Source organism: Trematomus bernacchii, unplaced genomic scaffold (assembly GCF_902827165.1).
Source record: "Trematomus bernacchii unplaced genomic scaffold, fTreBer1.1, whole genome shotgun sequence".
NCBI classification, from domain to species: domain Eukaryota; kingdom Metazoa; phylum Chordata; class Actinopteri; order Perciformes; family Nototheniidae; genus Trematomus; species Trematomus bernacchii.
In genome coordinates this window covers 344,636-368,560 of record NW_022988058.1, presented here as the reverse complement: position 1 = coordinate 368,560, position 23,925 = coordinate 344,636, and the positions used below count along the sequence as shown (strand labels likewise).

The window sequence follows — 23,925 nt, the reverse complement described above, 5'->3', positions numbered from 1 at the left end:
CATTTTAGCCATGCCTCATTTTGCTCAATTTGAAAAAAAATTGCTCTGTTTTTGCAAGGGCAGATTCTGTGAGAACAGCACCATCTACAGGCCTGGCATATGTACTACAGCGTCTCCAGCGCTTTCGAACGGCAATGGCCGTGGCTGTCTCCTCCTGATTGGTGGAGTTGGCCCAATAGCCGTAGCGCCACTGTCCTGACGTCAGGACAGTGTTCAAATCTGGATCAGTTTTTATCAGATCCGTTGCAGCCCCTTTTTTTAGAGATTTGGGTATGGAGGAAAATAGAGAGGGTTGTGTTTTCTGACACTTGGTGAGTTTCCTGGAACACCGGGGACACATATTCATGTATAAAAGACGTACAAAAGTGCATTTTGCATGATAGGTCCCCTTTAATGTATAGTGTGGATCAGGGTAGGAATTTCACGGCGGCCATGATGGCCATTAAATCAAATCAAATCAAATCAAGGTTTATTTATAAAGCACATTTAAAAGCGATTTTTGGTCGGGCCAAAGTGCTGTACATGTAATAACTACAATCACATAAAAACACATTTCTATAATCACAATAAAAGACAATAAATTACAACAGATATTTAAAAAAAAACACAGGGAAAAGTCAGGAGTCGTGCTCCGCTCTGACTAAAAGGCCAGGGAGAAGAAGTGTGTCTTAAGAGTAGATTTAAAAACCCCTAGGGTCTGGGCCGACCTCACATGGAGGGGCAGAGTGTTCCAGAGCCTCGGGCCAGCTGCTGCGAAGGCTCGGTGCCCTCGGGTTTTGAGCCTGGTCTTGGGCACTATCAGCAACAGCTGGTCAGCAGACCTTAAAGCTCTTGTTGGGGTGTAGCGCTGGAGGAGTTCAGCTATATAGGCCGGAGCCAGCCCATTTAGTGCTTTAAAAACAAATAAAAGGAGTTTAAAATAAATTCGGAACCGAATTGGAAGCCAGTGCAGTGAGGCCAGAATTGGGGTGATGTGGTCACGCTTTTTGTGGCCAGTGAGTAGACGTGCAGCTGCGTTCTGGACTAGCTGCAGGCGTTTAATTGACGCCTGGTCCATACCCACGTACAGAGCGTTGCAGTAGTCCAACCTCGAGGTAACAAAGGCATTAATAACCCTTTCCAGGTCCTCAAACGATAAAAACGACTTGGTCTTGGCCAATAGTCGTATTTAAAAAAAGCAGGTTTTGACTACGCTGCTGACCTGCTTATCGAATTTAAAAGCGCTATTGAAGGTCACTCCAAGGTTCGTGACAGAGGGGAGGATATTATTTTTGAGGGCCATGGCCGTCATTGCCTCTCGGTCTGGCCGTGATGCCCTGAAATAAATTGTACGTCCTACGGCCACCATGGCCTTTGTGCCCCTCACACTGTTGACATCTCGAAGTTGCTTTAAAGGCGTCAGAGCAGTGGTCTGGTCTCTGAACTGCATTATGCTGCGTTCACACCGGACGCGATGCGAATATTCTCATCGCTCTAATCGCTCGAGTTTCACCGCTGTGTTTACTCCTGTCATTCAAACAGGACGCGCTGGAGAGGGGGCGGGGCTTATATCCATGTAAATACTGTGGTAGAAACCAACTACAACAAAATGAACATATTTTACCGTGATTTAATTGTAATACACGTTTCAAAATAATGCCAAAGTAACAACATACTGATAACGGTTAGTAAAAACCATGAATTAATGCTTTGACAAGTGTGCAAACTAGACGGCACGCGAAACACCTTTTAAAATGCGTGTTTTTCTGAATGGAGATCGGATCGATCAGGCTAAGCTAACGTTGTATCTGCTCCGTCCGGACTCACAACATGATACAGACACAGATACAACAGCGACTGTATTCGCCATGCCATAGACAGTCGGTGTTTTGTTCATGTTTAACTTTTGTCCAGTTTCTGAACAGATATGAGGAGCTGTGAGCTCTGTGTGCAAACAGCTAACAGTTGATTTTTTGGTTTTCTGATTCAACGTCAGTGACAGCAGGCTGAGATCCTCACCGCAGATTGGCTACCGCGAGAACGCGTCATGCCAATTTGACGCTCGAGTGAAAACATGTATTAACCTGTTCCACCCTGAGCCTATTTTTCAGGTCTCAGGCTCGAAAATGACATTCCCAGAACAAATGACCATATCTTAATGACCATAATTAATAATCTTTGTTCTCAAAGTAATGATAAACCTGTGAGTTGGATGTAGAAAAGTCAGAATCAATATAGATCTTTTTTATTTTAAAGAAAATTCAGATTGAACATAGTAAAAAACTATAAATTATAGTGTCCGTCCAAAAATTCTTTTTTACTTATAGTGAAAACTACCCTTGGATGATGGGTTAGTAGACTAAAAGCTTTAGGAATCCAAAGTACAACATATAATAAGTACCCTGTATCAAGATTGATGCAAAACAAGTGACATTTGACCTTTTTAGAGAGATTTAGCCAAAAAACCCCACTTCTGGGGTCATTTGGGTGGATTTTCCATATCTCTGGCCCCCCTTGGTCGATTTTGATGAATGAAATCTCTTTATAACCGCGAGAGCCAATGGAATCGAGGGAAAGTTCTACACACACCAACACATTAACAAATAAGGAGTGAGAGTGACGCGTTACCAAAACCGGAAGCTGCATACACTCTGTTGGCTACCATGTTGGAGACCCAACATGAAGTCTTTCCTCCACACTGTGCAGAAGAATCAGCTGCTCATGATGAGCAGCTAACTTTTTCTCTCCGACTTTTACATAAAAATGGAATTATGGATTATAAATAATTTTTTCAAAGCTACAGATACATTATTAACCTATGGATCAACCGATTCAGCCGCGTTTTTTCTCGTTTTAATGCCATTGAACACGTCTTTTGATCAGATTGACAGCTACGGTGAGACGATCTCCCGTAAAAGCTCCGTAAAGGTACGTGTTGTGATGTCTGTGTTTGCTTCCCCTGTCGCGAGTTCGGATCGCTCAGTGATGATACTATACCTATATAATCTGTGGAGTCTCAGCTTTAATCGGATATATAGTATGTGCAGTAACGATAAGTAATAAGGGTATCTTTATCTTGAGTTCTGTGCTAAAGTGCTTTAGAATTTTTTCGCTTAGTGCTAATTCAGAGGCTTGGTATTACCCTTGTGTTATGTTTTGGTAAAAATGGTTCATATCTTCAGTTAGCTGAGATTCTTCCCGTTAATCTGGTGCTACACATTAATAGTTTCATAAATGTTAAGAAGCCCTGAGACACAGTCTCGGAAAAAAACGGTGGGGGGGGGGGTCCACTGGGGGGACCGTCGTCCTTAAGAGGTTAAAGAGACTCACACACACACACACACACACACACACACACACACACACACACACACACACACACACACACACACACACACACACACACACACACACACACACACACACACACACACACACACACACACACACACACACACACACACACACACACACACACAGACTTCTGTATTTCAAAGTATTGCTTGTTCGTACAGTTGAATGTTGCCCAGAACTGTGCACTGCTGAATGATTTATGTGCAGAGTTTGACCCTTGAAGGCTGTTTCTTCTGCTCGGAAATTGAATATGTTTGTTACATATTACAAGAATTTTAGATTTTTTGATGTGATTTCGGATTTGTGAATGGGAGAAGTTTTAGATAGAAAACATACCAAACACTAATTATTCCATGTAGAGTATTTCATTTTATATATGGTAATACTAAGGAGGCATAGGCCTGTATGATGATATAATGTTTGACATTATTGATATTAAAAAAGTATTTCCATGTAATTCATGTGTTTTTCTTATCAGAAAGTGTAGTTATTTATTTGAAAGCTCCAAATCCTAATTTTTCCCTCAATGGCCTTTGTGCCCTGGCATGTGGCTTTTGTGCACCAAAAAATATTGTGACACCAAAGGCCAAATGGCCTTGCCCCTAAAATGACAAAATTCCAAGCCTGCTGTGGATTCTGGGCTGCTAGCACACAAAACATACCTGCAGTAATTAACTAAGTAGATTTACTCAAGTACTGTACTTAAGTACAAGGTTGTTCTTCTTCTTTACTTGAGTATTTCAAGTTTTGCTTCTTTTTACTTCTACTCCACTACAATTCAGAAGTAAATGGTGTACTCTTACTCCACTACATGTATTGAATACCTTTAGGTACTTTTACAGATCTGAATTAATGATGTGAAATATAATCAGGGTTGGGAGGGTTACTTTGTAAATGTAATCAGTTACTGATTACTGATTACATGGCTCTGAAAGTAATCCGAATACAGTTACAGTTACGTGTCTTAAAAAAGTAACGTAATCAGATTACTTTTAGATTACTTTTGGATTACTGTCTTTTTCCATCACAGATGGGTATGTTTTGGTGAACAGGAGACACAAAAAGCAAAAGGAAACTGAACGTGTTTCTACTGTTTTGATGGCTTATCAAGAGCACAACTGAAACATAACATCTGAAACGATGTAACAACATAATACACTTTTTGGGGATGCAGCTTGGGATGTGAGGAGTGAGGGACACGGCTTAGAACGGGCGTGTCGCCTTCTGTCCTGCCAGTGTTGGCAGGACATTAATTAAAATGTCGAACTCGGACTTCATTTTAAGGACATTTCGGCCAGGGGTGTAGAGCTATATTTGTTTAAGCACCGGATTGGCAAAACAGCAGAGTGTGTGCACCAGTCTGCCTTGATCTATGAATTCATGTCCGTGACTCTCACAGTATCTGCTGCCCACAGCTGTTTTATAGAAGGAAAACCTCCTTCACTTCATGAAATCTGCCTTTCACGCACCGCCTTTCACGCACCGCCTTCACTGTGCTTACCTTCAGAAAGAATCATTAGAAAGGCTAAAGAGCGACCGCAGGCTGATGTGTTTTAACCACACACACCTCTACACACACACACACACGATTTAAACGCAGACTTTTGGTCCTCCATGTTTCATTGTTATTGTTTCACTGAGCGGACCCGCACATTATTTTCAAACGCACATTTTTTGGTCCATCTGCCGCGGTAATAGGTTTTGTGCGCTGTGATGATTCGGCTGTACCTTTAGTAATGAATATTAAATGTTGTGAGGAAATCTTTCCACCAATAATTCCAATAAGTAATCCAAAATGTATTCACTTCAGGTTTACGAAAGTAACTGTAATCAGATTACTCGTTTTTCAAATGTAACGCGAGCTGAATACAGTTACTTGATTTTTGTATTCTGATTACGTAACGCCGTTACATGTATTCCGTTACAACCCAACCATGAATATAATCAAGTCTTAAATCAGACTTTAGTTCCACCTGGAGTAAATTCACAAGCTACCCTGCAGTATACAAAGTCATTACAACTAGCTGCACCTTTACCAGCTTTGATAACACTTTAATGATCAATAATTATTAAACATATCTTATATATTATTCTGAAATGGACCAATCTGCACAATGACTACTTTTGGTACTTTACCCATATTTTGATGCTAATACTTTTCTACTTTTACTTGAGTAACATTTTGAATGCAGTACTTTTACTGTAACAGAGTATTCCTACAATCTGGTACTTTTTTACTTAACTACAAGATCTGAGTACTTCTCCCACTTCTGCGCACCTGATGTGATAACGTTACATGTAATTGGAGCAACAGAGCTACGAGGTAAGGAAGTCGAACATTTTGCATTTCTCCGACTGAATATGATGCCTTTTGACCGGCTGTTTGGACAGACTGCTTGTGTCAACGCGCTTACGCGAAAACACTAATGGCAAACGAGCTTTGTCCACATTGAGCCTTGTAGAGTGTCACTATACTTTTGAACGCTCCGTCCCCTGCAGATCTCTGTGTGCCGCTGCAGCGTCTCTGTTAGGCCCCGCCCCCCGACGAGACACAGGGAGATCGCTCTTCTGGAGTGAAGAGAGCGGAAATAATGATATTGCAAGTTAGAAACGTAAGATGCATTTTGACAGACAAGATGGACAATTGGGGGAAAATATCCTGCATTTTGAATGTCCGATAGTCCACCATTAACACCTTAGTCCCGTCTCGTCTCGTCAACGAAGACAAAATATACATTTCGTCATCGTTTTTCAAGAATCTATTCTTGGCACGTCTCGTCTTAGTCATGTAAAAAAGGACGTTGATGAAAAATGTTCGTCATAGAGAGGCGAAATCCCACTCATCTACTTCCGACCCATGGGACCTTATTTCGGAAAAATGATGCATTGAAGTCAATGGGGAGAGAAAGCTTATCTTTCGATCCCGTTTGAATTGTGCCACGAATTACACATATGATGTTTGTCAATCTTCAATAATAATTTCCATGTCAAAAGAGTCACAGTTTGTTGTAAAACTGTTGAAATATAAGACTATGAAAAATACGCAACTAGAAAGACTACAAATCCCAGAATCCCGGTCCCGTATGCTGGCTCTTACGGAACCGACTAACTCCCCTGTTGTGTATGTACAGCTCTCAACATGCCCAGACTTGTAGTGATTTTCACCTCTTTTAATACTTTTCGCCTCATTCTGAAAGAAAGAAGTGAAATGTGCTAACGTGACAGCCGTCTTGGTGTGTGGTGCGAGGCGGGAGATGTAGTTCATTGAGCGTTTCACACAAAAAAATGTGTTACTTGTGTGACGCTATAAACGAAAGCGTACATCTTAACATGTGGAGCTGGGTAGCTAGAAACGCTAACATGGCTTACCTTGGTCAAAACTGGTCTTCAATGGCATTAAAACGATAAAAAAACGATGCTGCAGTTAATCCATAGGTTCATCCAATGTATCTGTGCCCTCTTTGAAATTATATCTGATAATCCATAAGCAATAAAACTGCTTTTTCGTTTCCAAATGCCAGAGCTAGAGATTGCTTCACTCTGCTGCACATTTACATGCGCGCAGCACCCACCTTCTCTCTTCACAACGTGTGTGTGTGGGGGCCTCCCCCTTCGATTCTATTGGCTCTAACGGTCAGAAAGAGGTGTCAACCATCCAAATCGACCAAGGGGGGCCAGAGATATGGAAAAAAAAACATTTTCACCCAAATCACCTCAGAGGTGGGGTGGTTTTGGCTAAACCTCTCTAAAAAGGTCAAATGTCACTTGTTTTGCATCAATCTTGATACAGGGTACTTATATGTTGTACTTTGGATTCCTAAAGCTTTTAGTCTACTAACCCATCATCCAAGGGTAGTTTTCACTATCTGTAAAAAATAATATTTGGACGGACACTATAATTTACAGTTTTTTACTATGTAAAATCTGAATTTTCTTTAAAATAAAAAACATTTATATTGATTCTGACACTTCTACATCCAACTCACAGATGTAACCTTGCTTTGATAAAATAAATTATTCATATAACCCTTTTAGAAGTTAAGTTGTAGTCATTTGTTTTGGGCATGTCATTTTCGAGCCTGAAACATGAAAAACAGGCTTGGTGCTTAACAGGTTAATGAGTGAGACACACCGGAGTTGAGGATCTGTGGGGTTTGTATGTCGATCTATGGGAAACACTGTTATTTGTATTACTATTATTAATAATAACGTGTGCATAGACCTTTTTCAGGGGCAGACTGGCCATCTGTAGAATGTCTTCCCCCCCCGTTGACAATTCACGTGGCGGGGGGTCGCCAGTCTCTGGCACAGTTATTTTGGGGGTCGCGGGCTGAAAGGTTTGGGAGCCCCTGCTCTATCCTACACCCCAGCCACCCACCCACCCCATCGCCCATCCCCCCCCCCTCCTCCACCAACCACCAGGGCAACAATATCCCCTCAGGGATAGCATTCTTATTTGGTCAGGAGCTCCTTTAAGTTAGATATCAGATCTGTCCACATTAAAATTGTATCAGGTTTTGCATCGTACCCAGCAACACATTCTGACTGAAATATGATTGGATAAAAGCTCCAACATAAACAACCATTACTGGACGCTGCGCAACCGAGCGCAACGCAGATAATACAATGAAGAGAATAGATTTTTTAGTACAGGCCGGAGACACAACATGGACATAACAATAACATATAACATTCCCGTCTCAATACAATAAGTGTGATAGACAAAAATAGAAGAACAAAAAAGAAAGAACCGTCAATAGGATCGCTCATAAACTAAGTTGACAGCCCAATACAACCAAAAACACACACATAACATGCCTAGCATATTTATTGTTCCTTATAATCCCACTCTTCGTTTGAGCTGATCTTCTATAGTGTTTGAAAAATGTGATCCATGGAAACATGACACAAGCACACACACATGCACGCACACACACACACAGTTTTGTTTCTGTCTGCCCAATTAACCAATACTGCTACAGAATGAGTTTAGGACCTCTAACCTAATTGACACAGATAAACAGAATAAATCAATAAACATAGTGTTGTAGCAAACACTGTGGATGGTGGCTTACAGCCCCCCTCCGCTACGCGCCGTTCGTTAGATGAGGCTGGTTATATTTAATAAAGAAGGAATTCAAAAACACCGGAATAAAGGTTATAACAATAATCTGATTTTACTGGTAAGAAACAAAACACGTATACAAGTTTACAGAGTACTCCGGACTTTCAATTTCCACTGCTGTGCGATACAGGTATCGGGACCAGCCAGTCAGAAAACAGGAAGCATTTTACATGCAAAAACAACAGTATTCATATTCATATTTTGGGGCGGAGATGTGTTGACTTCTTCCTTCCCATTTTACTCCGAAGCGAATCAGAGAGTCCGTGGGGAGGAGCTGTGTGAGCTGCTTACTCCCCCAGGTGTTTTTACTGGTTGGATTCACTTCTGGTCGGGTCCAATACAGCGAATCAGAGTTCTGAGAAAAAGTATGTTTTCTTCTGAGCAGAGCGTGAGATTCGGAAGTTCACAAGGACAGAGTCAATCTTATCTCTGCACCGATATTCACTCCTTTACTTTCCCAAGGAATATTTCACACAAACTATTCTTTCCCAGACAACCAAACATTGTACACAGATATATTGATGCCCGGAAAGAACCTTGAAAAGAATATGTGTGTGTGCTGGTGGGAGGAGGTGTATGTGTGTGTAACAGGATCTCTGGGTCAGTGAGTTGTAAGTGAGAAGACAATATCTATATATGGGATTACTTAAAACAGTTCAAACAATACATGTTCACTAAAATACAATTCAAAATAATACATGTTTACTTCAATACAGTTTAGAACCATATCTGTTTACTTTAATCCCTCTTTTGATCTCACCTCACGAGATCAACATATACACAGCATTTGAAACATAACCACTGTCATTCTTTTCTACTGTGTCTGTCCCAACATTTATATAAATCCATCAGAAGCTGGGATTTAGAGCACTTTAAACCTTTAGGAACAGTCCACCATAACAACTTCTTATGACAGTGGAAGGAGACCAAAATATGTTTAAAAAAATTCGTCCTTGTCGGCTGAGTCATCGTACTCTTCCCCCTCCGACGCATAAGCCAACAAGGGCATTTGGTACGAAGGGGAAGGGGCAGCTTTTCCCTCAATGGTGGAACTGATGAGTCTAACACACAATGAGCGGATACAAGGCACACAACAACAACCACATGTCACTAAAATGGCAATAAAAGTAGCCACAGAAATTTGAAGACTGTTGGGGTGAGGCAGACATATTTAGCGAGACCTGAGTATGATTTGTCAGAGTTGGAACATGGAGCGATTGCGCACAGATCTATGTCCACTATTCCGTCGCTACCTTCTTGGAGAGTGAAGGTTCTTTTTGGGGACATAAGGCTCGCTACTCTAGTCCCTCTTTTGGTCCTTACTATCTCTTCCTCTGGGGCGGAAGTTGGAGAAAGCACATCATTAGTTTTACAGACAATGAAAATTATCGTTAAGTAGGAGGCCCAGGCCCGCTACCATTCTCCAGTGGCCGTACATAATTATGCTGTTAGCTCCAATTCTTCTGGTATCTTTAAACCGTATATTACCAATGGTCAATGCGATCGTACCTTGGTTCCCCAGAATACAAAACGTGCCCCCCTGAGGGAGATTGAGACCCAGATATGCCAAAACCCTCTTGAGTACGAGGAGTATTTAAATAGACATCGACCCTCGTCCAGATGTTGAGTAATGATAAAAGGGCCTATTTGGAAAGTAAAACAGGAGTTACTCCCAACTTGGTTAGTGATTGATTTTAAGCGATAGGTTTTAAATGGTAAATGCGGGTCCCCACATATATCAGTAGTCTTCCACCAACTGATCCAAGTTAGCAGGGGTGAGGGAGATACCCGGGTTTTATTACCTATCTCACGGAGGTTTTCTAAGCGCCTCTGAAAGGTACTCGTGTTGCTCGGAGTCTGAAGAGAGATTCCTGTGTCTGCCCCAAAAGAACCCTTCAACATTTCCTGGAACCTTTAACACATAGTTCTGTAGAATACAAATAAACAAATCCCTTAAACAATGGGCAAAAAATATACAAATCCCTTAAATTATGGGATAATAAAGCAAAGTCCAAAGTTCCTCAAAAAATGGATTGTTAAAGGGCCCATGTCATGGCCATTTCCACTGATCATAATTACATTGTTGAGGTATACTAAAATAGATTTATACTGTGCAATTTTCCAAACTCACATTGGTTTCGCATACAGCATCTCTGTCAAGCATGTGTATTCAGCAGTATTCACTTTCTCCACTAAACGACTCGTTGGAGCTCTTGCCCCCCCCTCCCTGTGAGCCTAGTGTGCTCCGATTGGTCAGCTCGGCCACTCGTTCTGATTAGTCAACCACCAGAGAGGCTGCGCCCATGTCTAACAGTGCTTTTCCCGGCTGCTCTCAGCGTAACATCAGTCTTATCATGGCGTCGGCACAGCCGTATATTTTATATACATATATATTTTTAACTGTTGTTATAGAAGAGTGTGACGGCCCCAGGGCCTTTGTCTTACGATGGGGTGGAGCTGAAGAGGCTAATCAGCACGATCACGGACACCTCCGGACACTACGGCCCCAGTCTCTCCAAAGCGGCTGCAGGAAGACTAACTCTGCGATCCTCTCAACCACCTATCTCTGCATTTACCACAATAAATGTGCCGTGGTTTTGTAAACTCGTGTATGTCTCCTTGTCTTTGTGGCCTACGAGCCGCTCATAACAAAGAGTAAGTTATTTTTACCCGTTATAAACTACTACTGTTTGATGAGAAATCAAATCATGGTTTGCTATATATGAATTCAGGGAAGAAAGGATAGGCCTACTAAGTATTTCCATTAAACTTTATTTTTAGAAATGTACAAAATGAACATAAATATACATATATACACGGTATATCATCCATTCCTCCTCCTCGCATCTTGCCTGCGCACAGTCGGTGCGGTGCCTTTTAGCACGACGCCTCGGTAGTAGTAGAAGTGCCTTTTAGCACGTCATGGATTGTCCGCCAGGATCTGGCTGGACGAAATCAAATGCAAATCACAAAATATTAGAGAAACTTAGTTGTTTTAGATTCGTTAGTAGTAGTTGTGTAATGAACAGCTTGCCTGCTAATATGCTAACCTAGCTTTGTTTACCTTGGTAGCTAACACGATATGAACGTTAGCTTGGAGGAAAGGCAACTATAATGCAGTGTAATAAAACTACTATGAACAAAAGCTAGTGGTTCATATTAGGCTAGCAATAACGTGTTTATAATTGCAATCGTATACGGGTATTCTGCTACCATACAATGTAACTTGCATGAATACATTGTTTTGCGCTAGCATACAGCTAGCCTCGTTAGCTACATGCAGTATATGTACGGTCACAATGTACGGTAAATCACAGTACAGTATACTGTATGAGTATTCCGTGTGTGTGAATGCAGACATTCTCCTGCTATGAGATACATGTATGCAAGGCCATCTGCTGATATTAGAGTTGATATATGGAAACTCTAGCAACTTAGTTAGCACAGTTAGCACTGTGTCAATGGCTTAGCAGTCCAACACAGTTTACACATTTAAACAGTCTTGTTTGATAAATACACAAATAACAATGCAAACTTACAGGTTGTATACCCAGATCTTCCCCTGCTCCAAACGGTTCAAACAAGCTGTGCATATCCGGCCTCAAACTGGGCAATGTTTTGGAAGCTTTCGTCTGTGAAATGCCGGTTCTTCGAACCTCTGGAGGAGGAACACGCCGCTGCTGGTGTGGCCATAGCTCTTCGGGATTGGTCCATTTCGTTCCGGGTACCGCATGACATCAGGCGGTACCCGGAAGAATCAAATGGGCAGTGACGTATCTCCAACGAGGCGTTTTGGGGAGGTATTTTCTGTGTTAGAGTTTTACTCGCTACAGGGTGTACTTTGAGGGTTTTGACTCTGCACACCGTTTACATGCATAAAAACCTTCATAACACACAAGGGGACGGGTAATAACCGGAAAAGCATGACATGGGAGCTTTAAAACAAAGTTCCACACCGGCTATATCAACCTGTTTCAGCGGGAAGTGGAGTTCCCTGTGCCGTCTTGGTTTGCCGTGTCTTTGTCCCCCCAGCCCGCTGACTGGGCTGCCTGCTAGAGAGATGTCTTCTGGATTCTCCTCCTCCGGCCCGCTGATGGCGGCTTCCGGGTCGATGCTGGAGAGATGTCTTCCCGATCCTCCTCCTCCGGCCCGCTGATGGCGGCTTCCGGGTTGATGCTGGAGAGATGTCTTCCCGATCCTCCTCCTCTGGTCCGCTGATGGCGCCTCCTGGGTCGACTGCTGGAGAGATGTCCTCCCGATCCTCCTCCTCCGGTCCGCTGATGGCGCCTCCTGGGTCGACTTCCTTGACGAGGGCCAGATCTGTCCTGATGTCGTCTAGGGTCCTCGCAGGTGTTTTCCCGACCGCACACTGGCTCCAGTGGTACCAGTTGTCTCCCTTTCCTTCTAGGCGGACGGCATGGGAGGTCCTTTGGGTCACTCGGTAGGGGCCGGAAAACCTGGGGTTGAGCCACTTAGGCCTGATGACTTTCAGCCAGACGAACTCTGCTGTGTTGGCCTCGTGTTTCTCGGGTCCCCCTTTGGCGTCAGCAACCTGTGTGGAGAAGTCTCATACCAAGCCCTTAAGTTGCTGGAAATATGGTTTTGAACTCATCTCTTCTACTTCTTTAGTGTTTATTGGCGGTTGGCAAACCAACTTGTAGGTGCATAACCGCCACCAACTGGACTGGAGTGAGGACAAGAGACTATGCAGAAAACAATAAACAAAAAATAAAACAAAACCAAACAAAAAACAAACAAACAAAACAAAACAAAAAAGAACCAAAACTAGATTATTTTAAATGTATCAATTTCTCTTAAAAACGTAATAATCTCACATACATATTGCCTGATCTACATCCCCCCTTTTTCTGAAATAGAATGCCGTTAACGGTGTTCTCATTTTCAGAAATATCGAGCCTTATATATCAGTTATTAAATATCAGTTATATATTATTATTACTTATATATCAGTCATTAAATATCAGCCTTCTTCCGGTCCCCCAGTTTGATCCCACTAACGATCAATCTCTCTGTCTGCCCCCACTGTTCTTCTCGTTCAAATTCTAAATATAATATAATATACAATATGTCCAGCAGATGGAGCCAAACCTTAATTTACCATTAGTCTCTGTTTGTTTTGTGCCACACCCTGTTGGCCACCAGATGGTAGCACCTGACCAGGAATGAGCTTCACTTCAGCCACAAATACTTCTTTTTTTTTTTTTTTATTCCACTGAAAATCAATCTCTCAGTCTGTTCCCATTGCTCGCGGAAGCTTCCGGAAATTGGAACGCCTATATCACTCTTTTCAAACTCTCCTTCCATGATTGACCTCGTTTCTATTATCTGACTATGCTGATATGTGTTCGCTTGTATTTATTTAATATACTGGACAATTCTTGTCTTTACTCTTAACGTCCTTATTGTATTTATTGGAATGCCCTGTCCGAAATTTAAAGTTGTCCAGCGTGAAACAGTGCAGAATATTGTTACACACCCTGTTCGCCACCAGAGGGCAGCAGCTGACCACGAATGAGCTTCCCCTGCTTGGTGCAGAGTTTGCCTCCACACAACTCTAGTTCTGCTATTTTCTCTCAATTATTACACAGATTTGACGTAAAAAATCACACAGAGTTTATTCCCTTATACAGACTTCGTACTATCTGAATTCTATCTCCGTGTACTACTTCTTTTCTAAGTATGTACTGTGTACAGAGTGGTGTTCTTAAATTATGTTCGCAGTTTTACATATATTTATCCCCATACAGTCAGGCAGATTTTTATTGTGCGATGTATATTTCAACAGATAGCGTGACTTCCTGAAGCAAGCTTCTACAACCCCCTTACGGCGGCTGTGGCTTCAGGCAAGGAGTCGGAACCCAGTCAACAAAATCTCTTTATCGTCACGTTTAATGAGCCTGATTAACCCCACAGCAAGAGTTGTGATGAGATTCGGTCGTTCCAAATGGTTAGTTGGAAGTCGCGTATCCCTCCTCTCGTATCACCCACATATAACAAATCTAGCAATTTTCAAAGAGGGATTGCCCACTCGATTGTTATTCAATAGGCAGTTCTTTATAACAACCTCTTACCTACGAGACAACCGTATAATATTTACTTGATTTACGGGGACTTTAACCCATCTGTTTTTTACGTCCTCGCAGTTCTATACATTTAAAGCACTACCAAGGCAACCGTATAATCTTTACTTGATTTACGGGGATTTTAACCCATCTGTTTTTTACGCCCTCGCAGTCTTCATTAAAGCACTAACAAGACAACCGTATAATCTTTACTTGATTTACGGGGATTTTAACCCATCTGTTTTTTACGTACTTGCAGTCTTTCTTTAGTGAGTTAAGGCACAGGACTTAGCTACCCGCCTCTTACAAACACTTTGTGCCTTAGGTACAGGAATGCTCTACCTGACTCTAAGCACTTTCCCAACTAGAATATGTATTGTATTTCCTACCGTGACTAAGAACACTGAGAACGCCGCTGACAACTCTAAAATGTTGTAGTATAATCAATCACAGATTTTTGGTAGTCAAAACAGGTGTCTGCTTACCTTTTGTATATGGCCATGGTTTTGTTGTCAACGGTGTTGAGGTGTCCTCACCTGGACTGAATTCCGTCCGCTGGCTGTCGGTGTTCCTTTCTAGAGATCAGCACTCATCACGTCGCAGGTCACCATAATTGTTGTAGCAAATACTTTGGATGGTGGCTTAAAGCCCCCCTCCGCTACGCGCCGTTCGTTAGATGAGGCTGGTTATATTTAATAAAGAAAGGAATTCAAAACACCGGAATAAAGGTTATAACAATAATCTGATTTTACTGGTAAGAAACAAAACACGTATACAAGTTTACAGAGTACTCCGGACTTGCAATTTCCACTGCTGTGCGATACAGGTATCGGGACCAGCCAGTCAGAAAACAGGAAGCATTTTACATGCAAAAACAACAGTATTCATATTCATATTTTGGGGCGGAGATGTGTTGACTTCTTCCTTCCCATTTTACTCCGAAGCGAATCAGAGAGTCCGTGGGGAGGAGCTGTGTGAGCTGCTTACTCCCCCAGGTGTTTTTACTGGTTGGATTCACTTCTGGTCGGGTCCAATACAGCGAATCAGAGTTCTGAGAAAAAGTATGTTTTCTTCTGAGCAGAGCGTGAGATTCGGAAGTTCACAAGGACAGAGTCAATCTTATCTCTGCACCGATATTCACTCCTTTACTTTCCCAAGGAATATTTCACACAAACTATTCTTTCCCAGACAACCAAACATTGTACACAGATATATTGATGCCCGGAAAGAACCTTGAAAAGAATATGTGTGTGTGCTGGTGGGAGGAGGTGTATGTGTGTGTAACAGGATCTCTGGGTCAGTGAGTTGTAAGTGAGAAGACAATATCTATATATGGGATTACTTAAAACAGTTCAAACAATACATGTTCACTAAAATACAATTCAAAATAATACATGTTTACTTCAATACAGTTTAGAACCATATCTGTTTACTTTAATAGTTGTACAAAAATAAGAAATTAATCACATTTAAATAAAGTTGTTTTTTTACAAATAAAAGTTATGATCTATGCATTTTGTCACAATCTGATGAAGGACCAAAAAGCAGCACTCGAAAAACCAAGGAGTATTGGTAATAAACTGTATTTGCAATACTAGAGCAGAGGGAGATACCCAGCAGAGCAGTAACAGCCAGATGATGGTCCAGGCAAACGAACAAGAGGACTGCAGGCAGAAGGTGAGTCGGCGCCGGGCAGAGGGTCAGGGAGCAGGCGAGGCAGGCAACGCAGGTACAGGCAGGGTCAAACAGCAGGCAAGGCAGAATAGTCCAAGGACAGGCATGATCAGGTAGCAGGCAGGGAAAGACTTGCATGAAGGCGAAGTACGATCTGGCAACGGGTGTGTGTCTGGTGAGGGTTTAAATACTGGCAGTGTGACTAATGGGTGCAGTAGAGAAAGTGAGTGAGCAAATAAGTGTATGTGGTTAACAGGTGAGTCAGGTGAATGGAAAACTACTGGTGAATGACAGGTGAGTAAAGGAGCAGACTGTGACATATTTGAGTGTTTGCAAGTGCATATTGGTATTGAATATCTGCACCAGCTGAAGAGCTCCAGCTGTCACAGAACTCTCCTAAAAATATTAACAAACACAACCATTTATTACTTGTTTATTATAATGACTATAACATATAAATATAGGGTTCATGTTGAAATTGTGCAGCCATTTATCATTATGAACAATAAAGAAATGATCAACATAGACATTTCCCTCTGCCTCAGCACCACAGGACACACTTCAGACGTGTGGTGAAATGTAAACACTGATGTCTGTAAAGGCCGCTACACACCCACCTGAGACCAAAGAACGCGTACCGAAGGCGTCCCGACTTTTCCGTCAGCTACGTCGCCTGCGTCGGCTACGCCGCCCGCCTACGCCACCCGCCTACGAACACACCGCAAATACTTCAGTCGACGAGTGGCAATAACTGTCCTTACCAGCAGGCAGCGGTTGTGTGAACAGCCAATCAGAGTGATTGCTTGTCCCGACTTTCTCTGACCTCCCGCGGCTGATTCAACATGTTGAAGGCGTCGGGAGGTTTGAAAAGGTGCCGTAAAGAGACGACGGTGCGGGACACACAAACCTGAGTAGGGCGCCGCGAATGCCCGACTGCCTCTGACTCCCAAAATCGGGCTGGTGTGTCCGGGCCTTAACTCCAAACTGACTCATCTGAAGTACCTAAGTACATTTGTGTTCTGTATTATTCTCCATATACGTTATTGTTGTTAAGACAGCCGCTGGTTTCCTTCTAAGGCTGAATACGAGTGTGGTTCATCCACCTTTCCCCAACACTTTTTTTTTTTATTAGGTTAGGTCCCAGACAAAGTTAATGAATCCGTCTTCTCATCTCAATCTGAGTGGATGACAAGGAAGGATTTCACAAAATGTGTCATTGTTCCTTTAACTGTGCAGACTGGGGTTGTATCTGATCGAGACTAATGATTCATACTGCTCTGTGTGTGTGTGTGTGTGTGTGTGTGTGTGTGTGTGTGTGTGTGTGTGTGTGTGTGTGAGATTATTAGCTGTTTATCTTGTAATTTGCAGAGGAGCTGATTCAGACTCCTGCAGCATTTTTTTTCAGCTGCTGGTAATTAGTGGATGTTGAGACACAGAGAATGATCTGCTTCAAAGTCATTCTTAAGGCTGATAAGGTGGTGTGTGTGTGTGTGTGTGTGTGTGTGTGTGTGTGTGTGTGTGTGTGTGTGTGTGTGTGTGTGTGTGTGTGTGTGTGTGTGTGTGTGTGCTATCAGTCAGCTCGATTGCCACGATTAAGCTGCAGATTATCAGGGTTTTCTAATTATTAGGAAATAATTAAGACTGTACTGAGGATTAATCAGACTGAAACATAAAATACTGAAACACTGAAATAATTATTCAGAAACATTAATAGGCTGAACAGTGAAACAATGAAACATCAGACACAGAGCTAATCATATTAAATAGTGTATAATGAAGTCTGTCTGGTTGTTTTAACAACACCTGAATTCTCCTTGTTGAAGACGGAGGAGTTAACCTGTTAAGCCCTGAGCCTGTTTTTCAGGTCTCAGGCTCGAAAATGACATTCCCAGAACAAATGACCATATATTCCCTTCTAAAAGGGTTAAATTAATAATCTTTTTTCTCAAAGTAATGATAAACCTGTGAGTTGGATGTAGAAAAGTCAGAATCAATATAGATGTTTTTTATTTTAAAGAAAATTCAGATTGAACATAGTAAAAAACTGTAAATTATAGTGTCCGTCCAAAAATTCTTTTTTACTTATAGTGAAAACCACCCTTGGATGATGGGTTAGTAGACTAAAAGCTTTAGGAATCCAAAGTACAACATATAAGTACCCTGTATCGAGATTGATGCAAAACAAGTGACATTTGACCTTTTTAGAGAGGTTTAGCCAAAAACACTCCACCTCTGAGGTGATTTGGGTGAAAATTGTTTTTGTTTCATATCTCTGGAACCCATTGGTCGATTTTGATGGTTGACACCTCTTTCTGACCGTTAGAGCCAATAGAATCGAAGGGGGAGTCCCCCACACACACTCATTGTGAAACAAAAAGGTGGGGGCTTTGCGCATGTAACTTTGCATTAGAGTGAAGCTACAGTCTAGCTCTGACATCTAGAAACGTAAAAGCATGGATTATCCGTTTTATTGCTCATGGATTATCAGAAATCATTTCAAAGGGACATAGACACATTGGATTAACCTATGGATTAACTTCAGCAGCGTTTTTATCGTTTTAATGCCATTGAAGACCACTTTGGAGAGACTACAGAGCCAAGGTAAAAATGTTAGCATTTTTAGCTACCTAGCGTCACCTGTTTTGATGTCTATTTTTGTTTATAATGTCGCGATTTCGTATAATTCAGTGATAATGAGGGTACCCATCGATTCTGTGTCACCTCACGATGTGAATCGATGTCATGGATGTGGAGAAAAGATAAATAATAAGGTTTTGTGAGTGATTTTCGGTGCAGTAATCTGTTAGCATTTTTCGCTCGTTGCTAATTCAGAGGCTCAGTGTTAGCATTGTGGGTTTTCTTTTGAAAAAAAAAAAAAAATATCAGTTAGATGAGTTTCTTCCCGTTACATGGATATAAAACATTCATAGTTTATTAAATGAACATGCCCTCAGACACTGTTTCCTGCAAGATGTTGCGGCAGTGCCCCGGTACCGGGGTCTCTCGGGCTTAACATGTTAAGAACATCCGCTGGTGCGTCATAAATACATCGGATAGTGTCAGTGCAGTCAGATTCTCCTGAAGCCTGGTCGTATCTTCCTAAATCCTTTTGAATTCTCCTAACCACTATTCCTTAATCCCGTGACGTTTCACACAGAGGACTAGTGCATAGGAAAAGACAATAGGAGCTGATTTTTGGACAATTCGACCGAAACCAAAGCGTCGGGCGTCAGAGAAATCACCATAAAGGGAGACAGGAAGTAAACACTAACATGAACAGCAGAAGAAGAAAGAGGGTGGGTGTTTCTCAATATTGAGGACGCTTCCTTGGTAGGACATGTCTTCAGAGTCTCTTCCTTCAGCAGCGAGGCAAGAATCCTTCCTAGCCTCGGAAAACTAAGAATGGTGGAACAGGCTATCAGGTGTGCGTCATATGTGAGGCCCCGCCTTAAATGAAGCGCGATTTCCGCCAAATATTTTGGAAATTGGTCCGTGCGCAAAGCATTGTGGGGATTTTAAGACCGCGGAGGATACACATGTGCAGCCTCGAAATTTCCCGCAACGAAGGACACCGGCCTCGGTAGAATTCCAAGGAGCCTGGACATTGGAACAGTCCTTCGGCGGGACTCGATGACGTAGCATCCTTGAAATAGTGGCTCTGGAGGAGCCTTCCTCGAAATTGAGAAACACCCAGACAGAAAGAAAACACTAACATGAACAGCAGAAGAAGACATACAGGAAGTAAACACTAACAGGAACACAGTATGGGCTCTGCAGTGTTTAAGGACATGTTAGTGGAACAGAAACTATGAACAGACTTGGACAGTCACAGAATACCTCGAACAGTGCTGTCGTCATTTTAAGTTACGCTTTGTGGCGAACAAAGGTATAGAGGTCTTGGTGAATTTTCCAAAAAGGTCAAAAACAGTTGTATTTGGATGGAATTAATACCTATAATGATATTTCAATTAAATAAAATGTGGTACCTGAGAAAGGTCAAATGGCACTGATGGTAACCAAATGTACCCAAAGGTGAGCCTGGACCTACCTGTGCCAACATATTCTAAAAAATGTCAAGTTTTACAAAATGTGCTTCTATCCTGACACAGGGTACTTATGATATATGTGGTTTGGATCCCTATAGTTTCTACTATTCCATCATTCAAGGGTGGTTTTCACTATAAATAATGTGGTTTTTTTAGGCGGAGATTAGAATTTTCTATGTTCAATCTGAATTGACTCTGACACAGCAACATCTATATTGATTCTGACATTTCGACAGCCAACTCACAGGTGTATCATTGCTTTGATAACAAGATTATTCATATACCCTTTTTAGTTGTGAAGATATACTCATTCATTCTGGGCATGTCATTTTCGAGCCTGAGGCCTGACAAATAGGCCCAGTGCTTAAGAGGTTAGAGTATAAACTGACACTGAGGATTTCACAATCCTCGCTTAAAGGTTGGCACAATTGGTCTAGAGGAAATACATTTTATCATGGCGGCACTGAATATGGGAGTGACAGTATATGCTGTACAGCTAAGCGAGGCAGACATGCTGATCTCTGATATCACTCCTGCTCTCCTGCTGTGTGCTCTCTCCATGCTCCTGTTTCATGTATAATTAAAATGTGTGTGCAGGCAAAAGGCGTCCGCAGACAAGTGGTCCTAATTGTAGCCCCGCCCCCCTCATTAATGCAGCAGCAGGGAGGAGGTGTCAAGGGGTTAATGGAGAAGCTAATGATGAGCATGGAGGCTCTCCACATTAATTGGACTCTTTGTGTCCACAGGCTTACGTTTACTGTGCTGCAGGAGAGAAGAAAGGAGACAGAGAGACAGTTAGTTCTGTACATGGTTTTATCAAGACAAGGCAATATGGGTTTAATAGAGAGAGGGACAGAGTTTTGTTCTCCTAATTATATTCACACTTAATCTTTTAGTAGAAAAACATCAGGATAGACATAAATGCTCACACACACTCTTGTGTTGGTACTTCTATACTTGTGAGGGCCCTCTCTCACATAATTCATCCCCTACCCTTTCATTGTACAACACAGGGTCCCTTAATGCTACAGTAACAGTACATTTTTTATGTTGAATTGTGAATGATGAAAATCTATCAAGTCAATCCATTTAAAAAATATCTCCTTAAATGGAAGTTAGTTTCCATGTTTTAATGTTATTTACATAGTGTGTGCTCAGAAATGTTATGAATGAAAAACAGCAAACAAACAGAGCCTAACATTCACTGTATTATAGTGTGTATAAAATAGTTTTTATTTTCCTGTGGCGCAAACAGGCTTCCATACTATACAGAGATGTTGTATGAGAAACCAATGTGATTTTGGAACATTGAACAATCTAAATCTATTCTAGTAGACCTCAACAATGGAATTATGATCAGTAGAAATGGCCATGTCATGGGACCTTTAAAGTCAATAGAGTGGTGCTGTGACGAGTCCTAAAACCCGGAAGTGAGTTAGCATTTTAACACTACCGGTTCCCTCGTCTCAGAGTCAATGGGATTTCTCCATAGGATTTTGGAAAATAGCTGGCAATAAGGTCTGTGGTTGACACAAATTTAAGAGATGGATCACCTTTTGTTCTACGACATTAAATACATCAGCAGTGACCCCACTGGTGATTTTTGAAGAGTTTACGTGTCTGAAAAACGATGGTTGTCGAGGACGTCGAGGACGTTGTATGTCATTACGTCGAACACGTAAACACTCCCGCTAAGTTTGTTTGCCCCTGTTCTGCTTGAAAGCAAGAACATGCGCGCTTGCAAACTGTTAAAACAAACGCTTCAACTTGTACAATTTTGAATCTGTATTTTTGAATATCGATCTTAAATTGGCGTGACGTTGAAGTCGTGCGACCCTGCTGTAGATCGTTTATAGCATAACGTTATTTCGAGCTATTTTCCAAAATCCTATGGTGAAATCCCATTGCTTTTTTGTCGAAGGGAACCCATGCACAGCTTACTTCCGGGTAAATACATAATCCCTGCACCACTCTATGTGGTGTATGTTTTTGACGTGCCTTTAAAAACGGTGGCGGTCTTTAGGTGCTCCTCCAGCACAGTGTGCAGGGAGGAAACAAAATCCACCAATCCCCTGAAAATGCCAGGGTTGACTGAAGAGTCAGTCTCGTCATGCCCACGCAAAGCCAACTCAAAAGCCCCACACAACTTCATTATTTTGGATAAAATATGCCTGTTTTTATCCACCTCCTCATTGTGTTTCCTCACCGCAATCCTGTGGCCGTCTCTTCCAGTTGCGTAGCAGTTGCTTACTTGGGGCCATAAAATAATCGCCCCTCCGGTAGTAGTTTTGAGGACGCTGATTGGCTACATTTTATGACACACGTTCATATCTTGAATCAGCAATTGGCTAACCACACATCTCTAAAAACGGGGGTACAACGGAGCTGATCCAGACTGCTATTACACCCACACACACACCTCTACACACACTGCCCAATTATACATTTTATGAAGGAGATGTCAGGTCACCAGGGCACATGATGTGTGTCTATTTCTGCTCTGCTTAGATGAGCTCTGTGTGTGTTATTTTTTTTATTTTCATGTCCGTTTAGGGGCTCTGTAGGTTTGTTGTGAAACTCAATTTTTTTTCTTAAACGACCTAAAACGTAACCGGTTTGAATAAACCTCTGAGTTTTCATTATGGCACTAACTCTTTCTCTCTGTCTCTCTCTCTCTCTCTCCAGAAATCATGCTCTGATGGTTAATCCTGACAAACCAAAAGCAGAGCACACACAGACTCTGCTGCTTCAGTGGGAGTTTGCTCAACCCTCCAGTTCAGGAAACCATTCTCAGGATGACATCACACCAGATATCTTTCAGCATGTGAAATTAGAGCCATTTTGTAGAGCAACAGAAGCAACAATGGGACACCAACCACAGCCATAATGGCACCAGCAATATTAGCCATGACAAACGCCAGCTGCACAACTTCCAGTGCAACACCGCACAGCAGCAGCTATACGTTGATGTCTACCAGCTCAGAGCATCCAAAGCCTTGAATCCTCTCTGTGCATACTATACAACAACGCTTACCTTCTCTACTTTTTCAATTCAGATATTACACTTCTTTCTTTTTAAAATAAAGCTGATTAAAATGATATATAAGAAAAGAACACAGAGACAAATTCCAAACTGCTGGACGGCTTGTGCTAACTTACTAACTCTAACTGTGCTCTTCCATGATTTGGGGTGATTGTGGTTAGTTTTAAGGAAGTCTTCAAGGGTTTTAATTAAATTATGATAATGTACATACATATGAAATAGAACAATTGCTTATTTAAGACACATTTTATATCTTGAAAGAACAGACATTTACATGTCTTGGACTAAAGTAAATAAATGATTATATTCACAATTATTTGTGTTTCCTTAAAATCTCCTGATTTATGACTGTGTTTGTGATGATTTTGACAATGATAATTATATATTATTATTATATTCTACAACGCAAAAAGCTCGACCTTAGCAGGGAAACTGAACAGCTAGCCTGGCTCAAAAAGTTAAATAATACACGTACCGAGACCTCTACAGTTCTCTAAAATTCTTTATATATAATTTGCAGCGACGTGCAGTCAGTGGAGGCAGGGGAGGCAGAGCCTCACCTGTCATACTCCAATGTAACGGAAAAACAATTAAAGAAAAACTAAATAATAATAATAATAA

At 41.7% G+C, this 23,925-nt stretch overlaps 1 protein-coding gene across 2 annotated transcripts in view; it reads left to right on the top strand.

Moving 5' to 3' along the window:
* Positions 1-23,620, top strand: part of mbd2 (methyl-CpG binding domain protein 2) — a 111,581-nt gene extending 87,961 nt beyond the window's left edge. For both annotated transcript variants that reach the window (XM_034120249.1, XM_034120251.1), the window contains one exon: positions 22,947-23,620. The gene's annotated coding sequence lies outside the window, so the exon portion shown is untranslated. The remainder of the gene's footprint in view (positions 1-22,946) is intronic.
* The last annotated feature ends 305 nt before the right edge of the window (positions 23,621-23,925 follow it).